The sequence below is a fragment of the Streptopelia decaocto genome (genome assembly GCF_964273445.1).
Source record: "Streptopelia decaocto genome assembly, chromosome: 1".
Lineage (NCBI taxonomy): Eukaryota > Metazoa > Chordata > Aves > Columbiformes > Columbidae > Streptopelia > Streptopelia decaocto.
In genome coordinates this window covers 43,658,818-43,673,389 of record NC_138663.1, presented here as the reverse complement: position 1 = coordinate 43,673,389, position 14,572 = coordinate 43,658,818, and positions in this window count along the sequence as shown.

The following is a 14,572-nucleotide window of genomic DNA, read 5'->3' as shown; positions in this document are numbered from 1 at the left end:
AGCAGAGGGGCAGAATCACCTCCCTCGACCTGCTGGCCACTCTCCTTTTGATGCAGCCCAAAGTACGATTGGCTTTCTGGGCTGCAAGTGCACATTGCTGGGTCATGTACAATCTTTCATCCACCGCTACCCCCAAGTCCTTCTCTGCAGGACTGCTCTCAATCCTTCATCCCTCAGCCTGTATTGATCCTGGGGTTGCCCCAACCCAGGTGCAGGACCTTGCACTTGACCTTGTTGAACCTCATGAAGTTTGCATGGGCCCTCTTCTTGAGTTTGTCCAGGTCCCTTTGGAGGGCATCCCATCCCTCAGGCGTGTCAACTGCACCACTCAGCTTGATGTCATCTGTGAACTTGCTGAGGATGCACTTGATTCCACTGTTTCATTTATGAGGATGTTAAACAATACTGGGCCCCTGAGGGACACCACTTGTCACTTGGTGCCCATCCAGACATTGTGCCATTGACCACTGCTCTCTGGGTGAGAGCATCGAGCTAGTTCCTCATCTTCTAGTCCAGTGTTTTGTTTGGAGTTCAAGACCTCTGTACTGTGATCCTGGTTTCAGTACTAGTAGTTGAGTAGAAGGGGCTTCCTATTCTTTCTTAGTTGACAATGTACCTGGGTAGTTTCAGAACGCATATACCTCTGAGAGTTTTATTTTTGCAGCTCTATTTGAAATACAAAGAACTTGTGTGCCAGTATTTTCCATGCTTACAGCTTGTCAAAAAACTTTAGCCCCATCTCTTCTGTTGCCATCAATAACAGAAACTTCATTGGTTTTATTGAGAGAACAATTAGGTCTCCTCACTGGAGTCACCTAATTAACGTTTTTGGTTTTAAAAAAAATAGTTCCAATACCTGCAGTTTTCTGCCTGTTTCAAAGTGGCTTAAGTTCCTGCCAGTCTGCTGCTGCTGCCTAATCATGTAGATATACTTATCCTTCCACTTCAGCTTTGTCTTACTAGAGTAAGTGCATTCTTGCGACATCTACGATACTCATTTCTACAGGACCAAGCTCTGCAGAGATGTTAGTTACAGCTTTCTTTAAGAGATAGTGGCATTACAGCTGGCCAATAATATACAATGACAGCCCAAGACTCTCTCAGGTAAGTATCTTAACCATCAGACTACGTCATGCCTCCTTATCACAGTGAATCTTAAATCACATGCCATCCACTAGTAAACCTTTAAAAGGAGATACAGAAGATAGTTTTTCCTCCCAGGGCAAAGCAGCCTCCACTGCAGGTAGGTATTACACATTCTGATGAAATTGAATATTTTATTCTGAATGAGTGATGTCTCCTCTTTCATGCATTAGCTTTCTAGCCTTTAGGCATTAATGGAAAAGATGGGATCACTCACACTTTTTACAGCTAGGTATACAGGACTACTATTTGCTTTTTTTGAAAAAAAAAAAAAGGGCTTACTTCTAGTATTTACAGTCTGAAGCCATTCTTCTGACTCAGTGGAGAGGTATTCATGAAGACTTAAGCTCTTGTTCCTCAAACTACATTGAAGAGTAATTTCAGGTTGTCATCCTGCTCACAACTAGTCAATGAGAAATGCCAATTCTCCACTAAAACTATGTGTGCTTCAAAGTCAGAACAGCCTCTCTAGTGCATTCTAGGTGCTTAACTTAAGGCTTTGGCTACTACTCCCACATGGAGTTCCTAACCTGGGGAAGCCAGGCTTTTCTGCACTTTACCTTGTGCTGACAATGTGCAACTTCCCAACAAAATGACCTGCAAACCACATTTCCATTTCATTTGCCCGAAGTATATTGCTCAGTGTAACTGTCCTGCTCTTCACAAAGTTATACATACTTTTCTAGCAATTGCATGTTTGCTATATTCTTTTGTACCTAAGTGATTTTCTACAGTAGTCACCAAAATTATCTACTCCTCATTAAGATACTGTAAATCTGGCTATCAGAAAAGCACAATTTTTTGTATAGTGACAATTCACTGCATGTAGTCAACGAAAGTTCAGCTTTTCAGTCAGCAGGACACACTCCTTTTCTCCCTCTTTTTCTCATGATCCCTCTCTGGCTTTTTGGAGTCTGGATCCTCTATACCTTATGGGTTTTGTATATCTAACTGCAGCCCTTAAATCTCTTTGTGGATCTGCTGTTCTGAAGAGAAAGAAGGATGCTTGAAGTTGCACCTGCACTCCTTTTACTTGCTAGTGTTTGAGCTGCAGGAGTGCTGCATAGAGCGATCCTGCTTGTCATTGCTTCATAAAGTGTGAGCTAGGTAAATAAAGGTTATGATATGCTTTAGATAGACCAGATTCCCTTTGGTACGAGGAGAAATCCTTGCAATACTCTGTTAATATTTGCTTCTGGAATGACAAGCTGGGTTAAATCCTTTTTTTCATGTTGATCAAAGTGTACCTAGGAGTGATTTTTTTTGTACTAAAACTTGAGGGAGTCTGCACATACTCATGCTGAAGGTTCCCATCTAGTCACCTCAGCCTAGTTTTTTCAGCTTGTGTATGTCCCTTGTCTGAATCAGTAGAATTGCTTTATTTGATGTCATTGCTATCACAGTCCTTTGGTAGCCAACGGTCTATCACCCATTACAAATGTATGAACTGGATCAGGTAGCCTGAGGGCATGTTCCAGAGCCATATCTAAGTGTGCAAAAAAAGTTCTTGTGAAGATACCCATCAATCTTTCTAGTTTTTTTTCCCAAAGCCCTTCATATTTCACATCGTCAAATCTGGCTGTACTACTAATGGTTGTTTCACTTAGACAAAGCCAACTGGAGCATCCTGTAGGCAATTTCCATTCAGAATGAAATCAACAAAAGGTGAAGGTCACCCAAACAGATCTTGGGCCCTAGGAGAAGATGCCTTGAAATGGCTAAAATGTACCTTAGGACTGACAGCAAAAAGCTCAAGAAACGGTAGGCAAGTCACTGTAAACTGTAGCCACCTTAGATTTTGTTGTGGCTAATACAAGGGCCTTGCAGTACTGAGCTTCTCTGTAACACCTCAGAACCTCATTCTCCTTTCTATACCAGTATCTGACATAGAAGAAACTTGAAAACATGAGCACCATATACCTATTCACATTTAGAAAACTCCTGAGTTTGGATTGGTGAAATACACATGTATGAATGCACAGTAAAATAGATATGCAGTGCAAAGAACTTCAGTTATGGTTTGGTAATTTCATATATATATATATACATATATATACACACTATATACTATGTTACTGTTTATATATATATATATGTATATATATGTGTATATATATATACACCCACACATACACGCATATATAAATCTGATAAAATTCAAGGCAGTTTTCCTTTTAAAAACTTCAAGCAGCCATAACCCAGGACATCAAAGTATAAAGCTCTTTCTCTATTTCCCTAGTGGGAAACTGAAATCTGTTTGTTAGCTGAGTGCTGTGGGGCCACCTGGTGTCTCTGAATTCAATAGAGGCTACTCCACCAGTGTAAGACCTTTAACTTCTCTTAAAATCCACAGGAAAAGCCTTTCTCTTTCATTCAAATTAAACCTTTTAGCTAGCAAAATCCAGACATGGCATACAATAAATAATGCACAAGACGTTTAATTTTGTAAGACCCTTTCATTTCATGCAAATACATTTTTTTTGAAAACCTCCTTTACATTATTTTCTTTTTTTGAAGAGCAAAGATTAAAGATCACTTCCTCACTAAAAGTTTTGAAAAATAAATCGTGTGAAGTGTAAATAAGCTCGACACTTTTATACATTTCAGACATCTTAAGAAAAACATTAAAATATTTGAGAGGTGAAATCTGCTCACAGTACAGATCTAGACAGCCAGAAATCCCCATTAACTCAGAAATGAACTTTCAGGTGTGTTACTGGTGGGAATGCCAGCAGCAGATGGCTTTCTAGTTGGAGAAGGGAACTGATGCTGTCTGAAGCAATGCTGTTCCTGCACTTGGTGCAATGTATTGCATTCCAGATGGAAGAAAAACCTTACAGGATGAGAGCAGCTGGACATTTCTCTAAGGAATGTAGCTAGGCAAAAAATATCAACAAATTAGTTGTGCTAAGAGTTTTTAAGTGGTAAGATTGCAGCATACAGTTTAGATATCAAATTGGCTTTTAGTGCTGAGTCAGAAAGTACTTTGCAAAGCTGAGGTCCTACAAAACATAACCAAACTTGCAAGTTTCTTCAAAAAACTGACCATGTTAACATTCACACAGGAAAATAAAGAAGTGTTAGTGTTTGTCAAAGTACTCAAACATGGCATCTTATAAGAACCGTATTAAGATCAGTTACATGTATATTTACAGTGTGAAAGTATATGCTTTACCTCTCTTGCATTTAAAAATTAAAGTAATTGTTGAAATTCAGGTTTAGAATCTTGTAATCTGCTGATCTTTTATATAAGCATTATTATTTTTTACTTTTCTGAAGCGAGACTGCTGTAACAGAGAGTTCCTTGTACTGGAACCTACATTCCCAAAAGAACATAAATAATTACCATGGTGTGTCATTCTGATGAACGGTATGCTTCTTCATAGCTTTTTTTTTTCTTGCTGAGTATACGATTCTTTAGACACCTGTGAAGCAAGCCCATAATAAATTACTTTTATTGTATACACACTGCAGCATTGACCCTTGCAGCATCTTGACGTTATTTATTGCTGCATTCAAGGAAAAGAACAGCAGAATAAGTTTATTTAAAAATCAAACTAAATATACATGCTTTGGGTCTATAGTCCTGGAATTAGGCTCCTGCACATTACATTAGATTTGAGAGGGTTTCGCAAATACATGGTTGTACAGTCTGTATCCTCAGCTATAGCAGGATATTCAGCTATGTCAAATTACTTACAAACGTATACATGAAGAAGCATTTTTGGCATTCAGTGATCTATATGAAAATCATCGTAGGAACTTCTTTCTAGATTATGCCTGGTTTTAGTGTATAAAGAAAAATATTGGCAACTTTTTTGTAATTTCCTGCTTAAAACCCCTCTAGTTTCCCCCAGGTCTTGGGTCCTTAGGTCACAGTACATTTACATTGGAATGTAAAACTGTGTTAGGACTGTGAAGTCAAACATTCACAGTTTAGAAAATGTTATAATTCAGATAGTTGGTGCAACCATTTCACTCGCGTGCAAGCATGCATTTTGGCATACATTTTCGCTTTAAATTATGAGTTTATCAGAATGCTGTTTCACACAGCATGTAGAAGAGGTAGCTCTGACTGTGTGAGTAGTTGTTCAGTATTGGGGATTTTCCCTGTACTTTAGCATGTGGCCTCTTGCCTAATGTTCTGTGCTGAAGACAATGATTCATTGTCATATGAGTCCTTTCAGGATCTCATCACCAGCACCTGAATGTTTCTTGAGGTGTAAAGTCAAACAGCTTATCTCATTAAAGAGAAATAAAATCAAGGCTGAAAGTCACCAATATCAGAGCATTCATGCAGCTGGGAAGGCTCTTCTTTGGAAATGTTCATCAACAAATGTTCTAGTAGGTAATGAATTAGGGTAGCATTTGGCTTAGCTTGCCTTTCACTTGACACACAGATAAACACAAAGGAAGTTTAAAAATACATTAGAAATCTGGGTTTTGGAAAATACTGCAGTGTCTGTAAAAGCAAATGAAGCAGTATTGTGACAATAAAGCATTTGGTTTTAGCTGAACAAGTACTGCCCTCTCTAAAATCAGATTCTGCACAGACAGACTAATGAAAGTTCAAGGGCATGTGGTGGTACACTCCCTGAGTTCTTGCAGATTTCTGCAATTCATAAAGTATAAGACAAACATGAGATGTAAAGATGTCTCCTGATGCTAGGTAAACCCAATGTTTTAAGTGGAGCTCAATATGTGGTGGTGGTTTGATAGGCTATTTGTCAACAAGGTTCAGGCTCTTTGTCTACATGCTTCATTCCTACGCAGGAGGAATTCTCAAACTGTGTTTGGGCCAGCAGGATCCTTTCATGCATGAAGCTAAGATCATGCTCAAGAGGTTGCAAGAATGTACCTTAGCGAGCAATCTGCCAAATGAGTCAGCCCTCCTTTTATCTTTTGCCTAAGAGTGATGCCTGTGCAATAAATTGTAGTAAAAATGTAGGCTTGCCATTAAATTCAACAGGTGCAAGTCAGTAACAACAAATGAGAGTTTTAAGCTGAAATAAGAGCTAGAAAACAATCCCCCCGCCCCTTTTTTTTTTTGTTTAACAATGAAGACTCAGTAACTTAGGGCTAAAAATACGGAATAAGAGGATGGAAGTGTGTGTTTTGGGATAGAAGTAAAAATGTCAGGAGGCTGTGTGTGTGCTGAGATCAGAAGAAGATTCAGAAAAACAGAATAGTCATTCAAATTTGGATGAAATTTCCACTAAGACTATGTTACCCAATTACAAAGAAAAGCTGCTCCATTTGCCACCTATGAAATTGTTCATTTTAGCTTGACAAACCTTATGGAACCTGCTGCATGCAGATGATGCTCCTCTTGCAGAGGAGCAAGGAAGATGACCCTATGTTCAAATGGCATGGTCTGTGGTGTGGAGCAGACCTACTCAAACCTTTGGAGGCAACAGAGACTTTTCTTAGGAGCTCGTAGAGATCTGCCCAGAGTCTGTTGCAATCCAGGAAACTGGTAAAAGTTGCTCAGCTGAAGAGAGGACCTGTTCTACATCAGATGATGGGAAGGCTTTACTTTAGTCTGTCTCACTGGCAGACCAAAGTGGTGTCTCTTTAAAGGGTTGGCTTGTCCTTCAGTCTTCTGTCTTCTACAAGGAGACCTTGCTGTGCAATTCAAAGCCTCTCTGTGTCTCTGGATGTGCTCACTTCCAGGTCAGATCTATGGTGCCAAGGCTCCTGGGGCCAGGACCCATGTGGGGAAAACTCTGAAACACCATAGGGATGTGGAAGATTCTGAAGTGTGGAGTAAGTGAAAGGGGACAAAGATACAGGGAAGAGGATGATGCACAAGCAGCTGACTGTATTTCAGGAGCTGAGGGAGGAAAAAGAGAAGTCTTCCTTTCAAGCAGGATATGATGACACTCAGCCATTTGTACAGGCAGATAAAGTTAACATTTGTATCTAGCATTGCTTAAACAGGTCTGATTACTTTCTAAACCTTTCCTCTTTATTTATGTATTATTTATAAACACTTGGGGATATCAGTAGTGGGCTAAAAGTATGAAGGGGGAGCAGATTGCAATGAAAAGGGGCCAGAGGGAAAAAAGTTGAAGATAATTGCTCAAAGTAAACAAGAATTTATGCCAAGGTAGATTTTTTATTTTTAAGTAAAAAGTTAACTTTAAACTCATATTTAAATAATATGTGATGATGTTAGGTCATATATTACAGGCAGCTGGCATTCTGCATCTAACAGCAATGAAGGGTTAGATGAATTAGGGAGGTGTATTCATTACTTGCATCTAATCCACAGTGAGATTTCCCAAATAGATTTTGATTGATGTCCTCATTTCTTTTTTGTCAAGGTCTATAGCAAGCGCCATGTTATCCATCTGTCAGCACTTGCAACAAGGCTGTTTTCTGAACACAGTTCTTCTTTTTCTAGATATGAAAACTTAGTTAAAGAGAGGACCTGGGTGAATTTCATGCTGCTGTGAAATCTAGTCTTTTATTCTCCACTTCCACAGTAAAAAGTAAATATTCTAGGATTTAACTTTTATTCAGCTAGAATATCAGAGTTACTGATGGGAAGAAAAGCCTGTGCATTTTGGTACTGTTAGATGTCAAAGCATTTAAAAGTTTCTTCCTTTGTTGGATACAGAATGCAACAAGCTGGTGTCTTTTTGAATTACTAGTCTTTTCATTAAAATGCTAATATGTATTACTAATAAAATATTTTTTTTAATTGATACAAATTACTTAAATATTTATAGGCCACTACTGGGAAAGAGGATGATTAATAACTCCTCTTCTTGAGTCATCAAAGTTCCAGACTCTGAATACTTCCTGCTAGAACTTGTCCTTCAGTGCTTTGGCCTTACTTGAATGCACCTGGCAAATATGTGCCACGTGTAAGAACATGAACAAGAGAAAATTATAATAAAATTAGCAGAATGCTTTTTACTGTTAAATGCTTGAAAAAGCCATTAAACTACAGGTGGAGTAATGACCAGACAAAGAATTAAAAGCTCTGTTGCTGCCCGGCTCTAGCAAAATACCTGGGTTTGTACTTGGGACTCTAGGTCGGCAAGGGGAAAAGTACTTGGGAGGAAGCAGGAGTCAGAGATTATTTTAGACTGCCTGCAGTGCTGGAGACTTAAGTGGATTTTAGTTCCAGCATAGGAGAGGAGTAAATGGCTCTTAGACAACGAGTTAGCTATTTCAGTGAGATGTGAAGGACATGAGTAAGAAGAACTCCATTAGGCTGTGCATTAAGCATTTTCAGAGAGGATGTTTGTAATGGTTGTCCTCCTGGGCTTTTTCTGCATTGGGGATTTTTAATGAAGTCCCTAATGCAGATATAAATTATTATTGTAAAATAAATCTTTTTCCCATGCTGTATGCTCGAACTCTCCCCAAGCACTCTACTATGGTATGTCTATAACAGGGATCTGCAGCACTCCTACGTCGTATGTAGCTAAAAGGACCATAAAAAAAATCCATCCTGTGAACCCCACCACTCATACAGTGGACATTCATAACAGTTTACTCTATTGCACTAACATGAAAAGACTCACCAAGGGCTCTCAATCAAGTTGAAGTCATCTGACATACAAACACAAGCCTGAGTTGATCAGGTGAAGACCAAGGCTTTTGTTACTGACAGAGACCCTTCTGTGTGTAAGCAGAGCAAAATTTTTCTTGTTATTTTCTTTTAGGTGTTTCCAAAACTGCCACTTTAACTCTTTCCTTCCATGGGAAGCAGTCTGAAAATATTTAGGTAAGAAGACAAGGAACTTTTTTTTTTTTTCCCCCAGTTTTTGAACCCTTTGGCTGTTCTCACTCTGCCAGGTGTTCTGCCAACTGCTCTGCAAGGAGACCTGGGGAAACACCACCTTGCCCTTGATTTCCTGTTTTGCCTTGAGCTGTATAGATGGCCAGCATGATCTCCATCATCTGCTTATGATTTGCTCTCTGTCTGATCTTGGTGCATCCCCTGTGTAGAGGAAGACCAGTCTGTGATGATGGTGGCTGGTGCTGCTCTCTCCAGCAGAACTGGGAAATGCACTTGTGGAATCACCTCTTCACAATAACCTCTTCAGTGCTTATTAAATTTAGCAAAAATTGGAAGGAGACTGAATCACAAAATGGATACTTGGGGTGACTGTTTACACTGCCCACCTGCAGGAACCTAATATAGCCAGCTGAGTGAAGTAGTTAGTTCCTTTGTGCTGTATCTGTACTTAATGGAGACAGAGAAAAGCTCTTACTGAGAATGATTCACAGACCACAATCATGATCTTGCTGCAAATTAATCTTGAGCTGATCCTCACTCTTTCTATTTGCTAGAGAAAGTTATGGAGACCAGCCATCTAACACAGGTAACTGAAGTAGGCAGTGAGCATATGCCCTTCTGCTATATGCCATACGGTCTGTTGTGTGTCTTTCTGTGGCTGAATCCAAAACTCTCTTCTTCGATGTGCATGGGTTGTCTTGACACGAACCACAGGAAATTACTCACATGTCAAGAGGTGAAATGTGGCCAGGGTATACAACTATACTTTTTTTTTCTTAAATATGTGCATAGATGACACTTAGATATTTAGTAGAGGAAATGTGAATTGTTGTGTTTATTTTCTACCAAAAGTTTGCATGAATGTCAGTTCTTGTCTAGTCTAGGTGTGAAGCAATTAATAACAACCATGGGAAATCTGAATTTCCCTTGAGAGTATCTATCCTAATGAGAGGCAGTGAAAGGATAAAACCCTTTCCACGAAGAGGAAAGGATAGAGTGATTGTCAAGATGGAAAATGAACCAGTCATATCAAGTTGCTCTTTGTATCTGTTTAGGTGTTAGCCAGTCTATAAGCTAACACTAGCGTTTAAAAGCTGGGCAAGGAGATGTGAAGCTCAAAAGCTAGAAGTGGGAGATAGATAGATAGTATAAAGCTAAAAGCTGCTTATCTGCTTAATCCAAACTGAAAAAATCCCACGTACGCACTTTAAGTTTTATGCTGTGTGTGAATGTCAAATATGCTTAGCTGGAACAGAATTTCTTGAAAGTAACTATTGTCATCCCATTTGGCTAAATATATCTATGTACATTCCAGAAATATGCAAGACTAAAAATGCTGATATAGCCTCATGAGGTTTTCATTGTTGTTGTTTAAAGGCTGGTATTGTTGGTCTGTTATTATGATTTTTGTTGTCATATTACCTATATGTTATCTGCTTCCAAAATGTATCTCTCCAGTGGAAAGAAACGCAAAGGTTTATTCAGAACAAATTATTTCTAAGAAGGAAACTAAATTTGGAAATTAGGTGTCTCAACCCCTTTAACTGCATAGAAGCATCAGAGAATATAGAGAAAATTTTCTGGAGTAGATACCCCTAGGAAGTACTTCAGGTCAGGTTTGTGAGCAAGCTGAGCACGCAGCAAGGCAAGCTCTGATCCCAAGCATGGTCCTGCTCCTGTGCTGCCCAACTCCCTGCATTGCAGAGCTTTTAATTAGCCTCCTGGGACAGACGCACAGCTGTCACTACAACTGGAGGAGTTTTGCCTCAGAAAACAAGGGGTGTCCTGCCTTGCGTGGTCCATTTGTGACCAGCAGTGGCAGTCCCCCCCCAGTATGTTGAGGTGTCTCAGAAGGCTACTCCATTAGAGGGCTTCAGTGGGATGGTCTGGGAAAGGATTTAAGGAGTTTCCAGCAAGCCTCAAGCCAGGCATCCACAGCTGGGCCTCAGCCTCTGGAGAAAAGCAACATGGTATGCATCTCAGGTGGCCATGGTCTCCTTCCTGTGGCCTCAGCAGAGGAGATAATCTGGCTGGGGCCTAAGCCTGTCCCTGCCCACTGTCATGGGCACTTATGATCAGTCCCAGGTCTTTCTGCATCCTACCCTGAGCAGGAGGTGAGGTGGGAGAGCATATCAATTGGTAATGTAGCCCTGAAACTTGTCACCCAAGTCTCTTGGGCTCAGGTTTATTTTGTTGCAGAATGTACATTGTGGGGCCTTGCTCTCCATATAGACACTTATTTTTAATGTACTGTCTTTCATGTGGATGTATTTGGCCCATCCTGCAGAAGCCCCATGCCTCCATGTAAGGCAGCTGTGTCTGGTTATCCTTTACCATCATTACTCAGGGAGGGTTTTGCACTAAGAATGTGTTAGCTGAATAAACATGTGTTTACCTGCAAATCCTAATAAGCACATCTAAGCTTTTCTCCACCACATACTCCTGAGGGAGTTTTGTTCCCTGTGGGGCAGCCTGGTTGGAGCAGCAGCCACATGCACCATGTGAAGAGCTAGCAGCTCATGCTCCACCTTGGCTGCAGTAGGAGAACGGTGTGCCTGATTGCTCGGATCAGGACTTGCTGGAGATGTGAGAGGAGGGAGGGGAGAGAAAAAAAGGAAAAAAAAAAAAAAAAGCTTTAAATATCAAGACTGAGCTCATAGCATGTGGCCAGCGTGTGCCATACAGGCTTCAGGAGGCAGGAGGAGCACAGGCAAGAGGCTCTGGCTGGGCAGCAGCAGAGGAGAGAAGAGACATTTCAGGATGGGAGATTCTTGGGCATCAGCAAACAGGAGGGGTCTGCAGGTGCACAGGGCACAACTCATGATCCGTTGTCACTCTGCAGCAAACTCAGCCTGGAGCCCAGGTAGGGTGGGTGCATGGACCGTGCAGGGTACGCATAATTTTGGGTCTCTCTTAGATAGTTTTGTCTCATCATGTTATGGAGCAGAGGCAGGAGTTTATTCAGTTATGTGGTTGCAGTAATGACATTGCTGCATTCATGGGGGGAAGGAATATTAGAGATTGTTCTTAAGGATTACTGCTTCAGGAGGATACACAAAATGTTAGGTTTTCAGGGACAATTTGTGGACATGGTGGCATCTGTGAGAGAATAAACCTGGGAGCACTCCAGGCACAGCAGAGAAAACTCAGGGTTGTAAATCAACCACTTCACAGAAAGCTGCAGAGAGAAAGGGAACCATCTCTAACAGTCAAGGGGGTGCATAAAAAATGGTTGTCTGATAGAAGAACCAGAGATATTGGGTTTGCCAGGTTTTTATCCATTTTCAAGCTTTAAGATTTACTCCTAGGGACATTACATCTGCAGAGCTCTGAGGGACTGTCAATCCCCTTTTAGTCCTCTTCACTGGGAAAAACAATTCCAGGATATGCAATTTAGTTTCTATATTGCTAATAAAGGCTGCATGTACTTGTTTTTTTTTGTGAAGTGTGGTTGTATCTAAACACCTGGTAATGGCATTAAGCTTGCAGCAGGAACATTGTCTGCAGATTCGTAACTGTCCCTGTGTTTCCAACCACAAATTCTATTCAGCAAGCCTCAGCAACGCTTTCCCTGCCTTGCTTTTGCAAAGCTGCATTGAGAGCTAGACGTTGATTTCCTTTGCTGTTATAATTGTGAAACTCTTGGCACAACTTAAAACACATGTTATTGCTGCAGAAGTTCCTTCTTTGGATACTTTCTTGTGTTTCAGCTGTTGGTTTGCTGTCAGCTGGGGAAGCAAAGCAGGCAGAAACAGTCTGTGCTTGTATCGTGCAGTCAAGCGCGTCTGTCTGTACTTCTGTACTACTGCAGGTTTAGCCCATTCCTTGCCTTTTGCAATGACCCATGGTGTCGTGCATACCTTGAAATATATGTTTTTGAACTCTGACATTTTTTAAAGTGGCTTTTGCTTTTTTAAGTGAAACATCTTCAGGGCCATTTTTTTCTTAAAAAAAAAAGCTTTCTGCAACTTCACCAAGCACAATATAAACTAGTTATCACTTTGCAATGTAATAATTTAAAACTATTACATTCACTTTGAGTGTCCCAGCTTCTCGTACACAGACAGTCTTGTGCTTTCATGGGTATGTGTGCATATGTATATATATTTTTTCATATCTAGGTACCCTTATATGTATAATCAATATATATGCATTTCTGTATTTATTAATTTCATAAGACACTTTCATGTGGCTACAAGAAGTAGTTATGGTGAAAGTTGCCATTAACTGATGGGACTAATGAGGTTAAACACAGTCAAAAACTTGGAGAGCTTGCCTTCGCTCAAGAGTTCTGAGTAGTTTTATTTATAAACTTTTCATAGTTTAGCTTAGTTCTTCAGTCTCAGAGTCTGTACGTTACATGCTTACAGCTGCAGCATATGGTGCCTTGCAGACAAAACTGAAAGTGAAGCTGGAGGTTTTAGTACATGCAAAATAGCCTTGCACTGGTGAACTGATAAATAAGACAACTAATAGTCTCTTTGATACGATGTATCTGTGGTGTGTTTTTTTTGTTGTTTGTTTGGGGTTTTTTTGTTTTTAATTCAGAAATTATCAGTTCCTTATACTTTCAGATGACTTTATAGAATTGCTTTTTATTCATAAGTGAAAATCAATGTCTGCTCAAATGATAATGGAGAAAAGAGTGACTGCAAGCATATTTAAAAATCTGAACACAAAGTAGGATGCTAGAAGTGCTTGTGGATTTTTCATGACTATATCAACAGTTAAAAACAGACATAAATTTCATATCCTATATACATAGGTATATATTAATTCTCTCATTCTCCTGAGCATTCAGGATAAAGTGGTCAGGCAGTATGGGATAACTGTAGTCTCTACTTCGTGGGTATTTATATAGAAAGAAAACCAAATTACAGCTAGGAAAGCCGAGGAAAAAGCTGCATCCTTTTAGGTAAAGCCTGACAAAGACACGTGTTGCTAGTTCCCTGGTCAGTACTATCAATAGGCTCAAATGTGTTGAATGTTTGCAACAGAAATATAATAATGTATTGTCACCTAACTCCATAAAAACCCCCATCAATTTTATGTTTCCAAAAAAGCATGAACTGAAGTATTTATAAATAAAATTATGAAAGCAGGGAGGATGTGGGCTTGTTGTTAAACATGATGACTACTGCAATATTGGTTAGTGTTGAATAACATTTTACTATAGTTCACTGAACTTTCTGCAGTGCCACCCAGCTCTTCCTCTGGAGTGGACACACTTCAGAGTCCATGAGGTATGTATCTGTCTGTCTACTGGGTAGCTCAAATGACTCTTGGTACACACACTTTTATTTATAGAAGTTTATTTTCTAACTCCTAGTGGCTCCTCTTCTGAAAGATCTGATCAACAATTTCTGTTCTGTTCCTCCTTTTTAAGGGATCTACATTTAGACAACTGCCACATTTCATGCGTTTGTTTAATGCTTAGTTACAGTACCTGACAGAATTGTGTTTGGAGCAACTAAAATGCAATATTACATTAGATACTCCCTTATTGCTCTTGCAGAAGTTATGAGCCAGTAGTATGGCTTACCAGTTCCATTCAGGCATGCTCTACTGTTAAATAGATCATGTCATTAAATGATCATGTCTAAATTCTGAGTTGTTGCACCATATTTCGGTGCTTGATGCAGTAGCACTTGCACTCTCAAGTGAGTGTTGCCA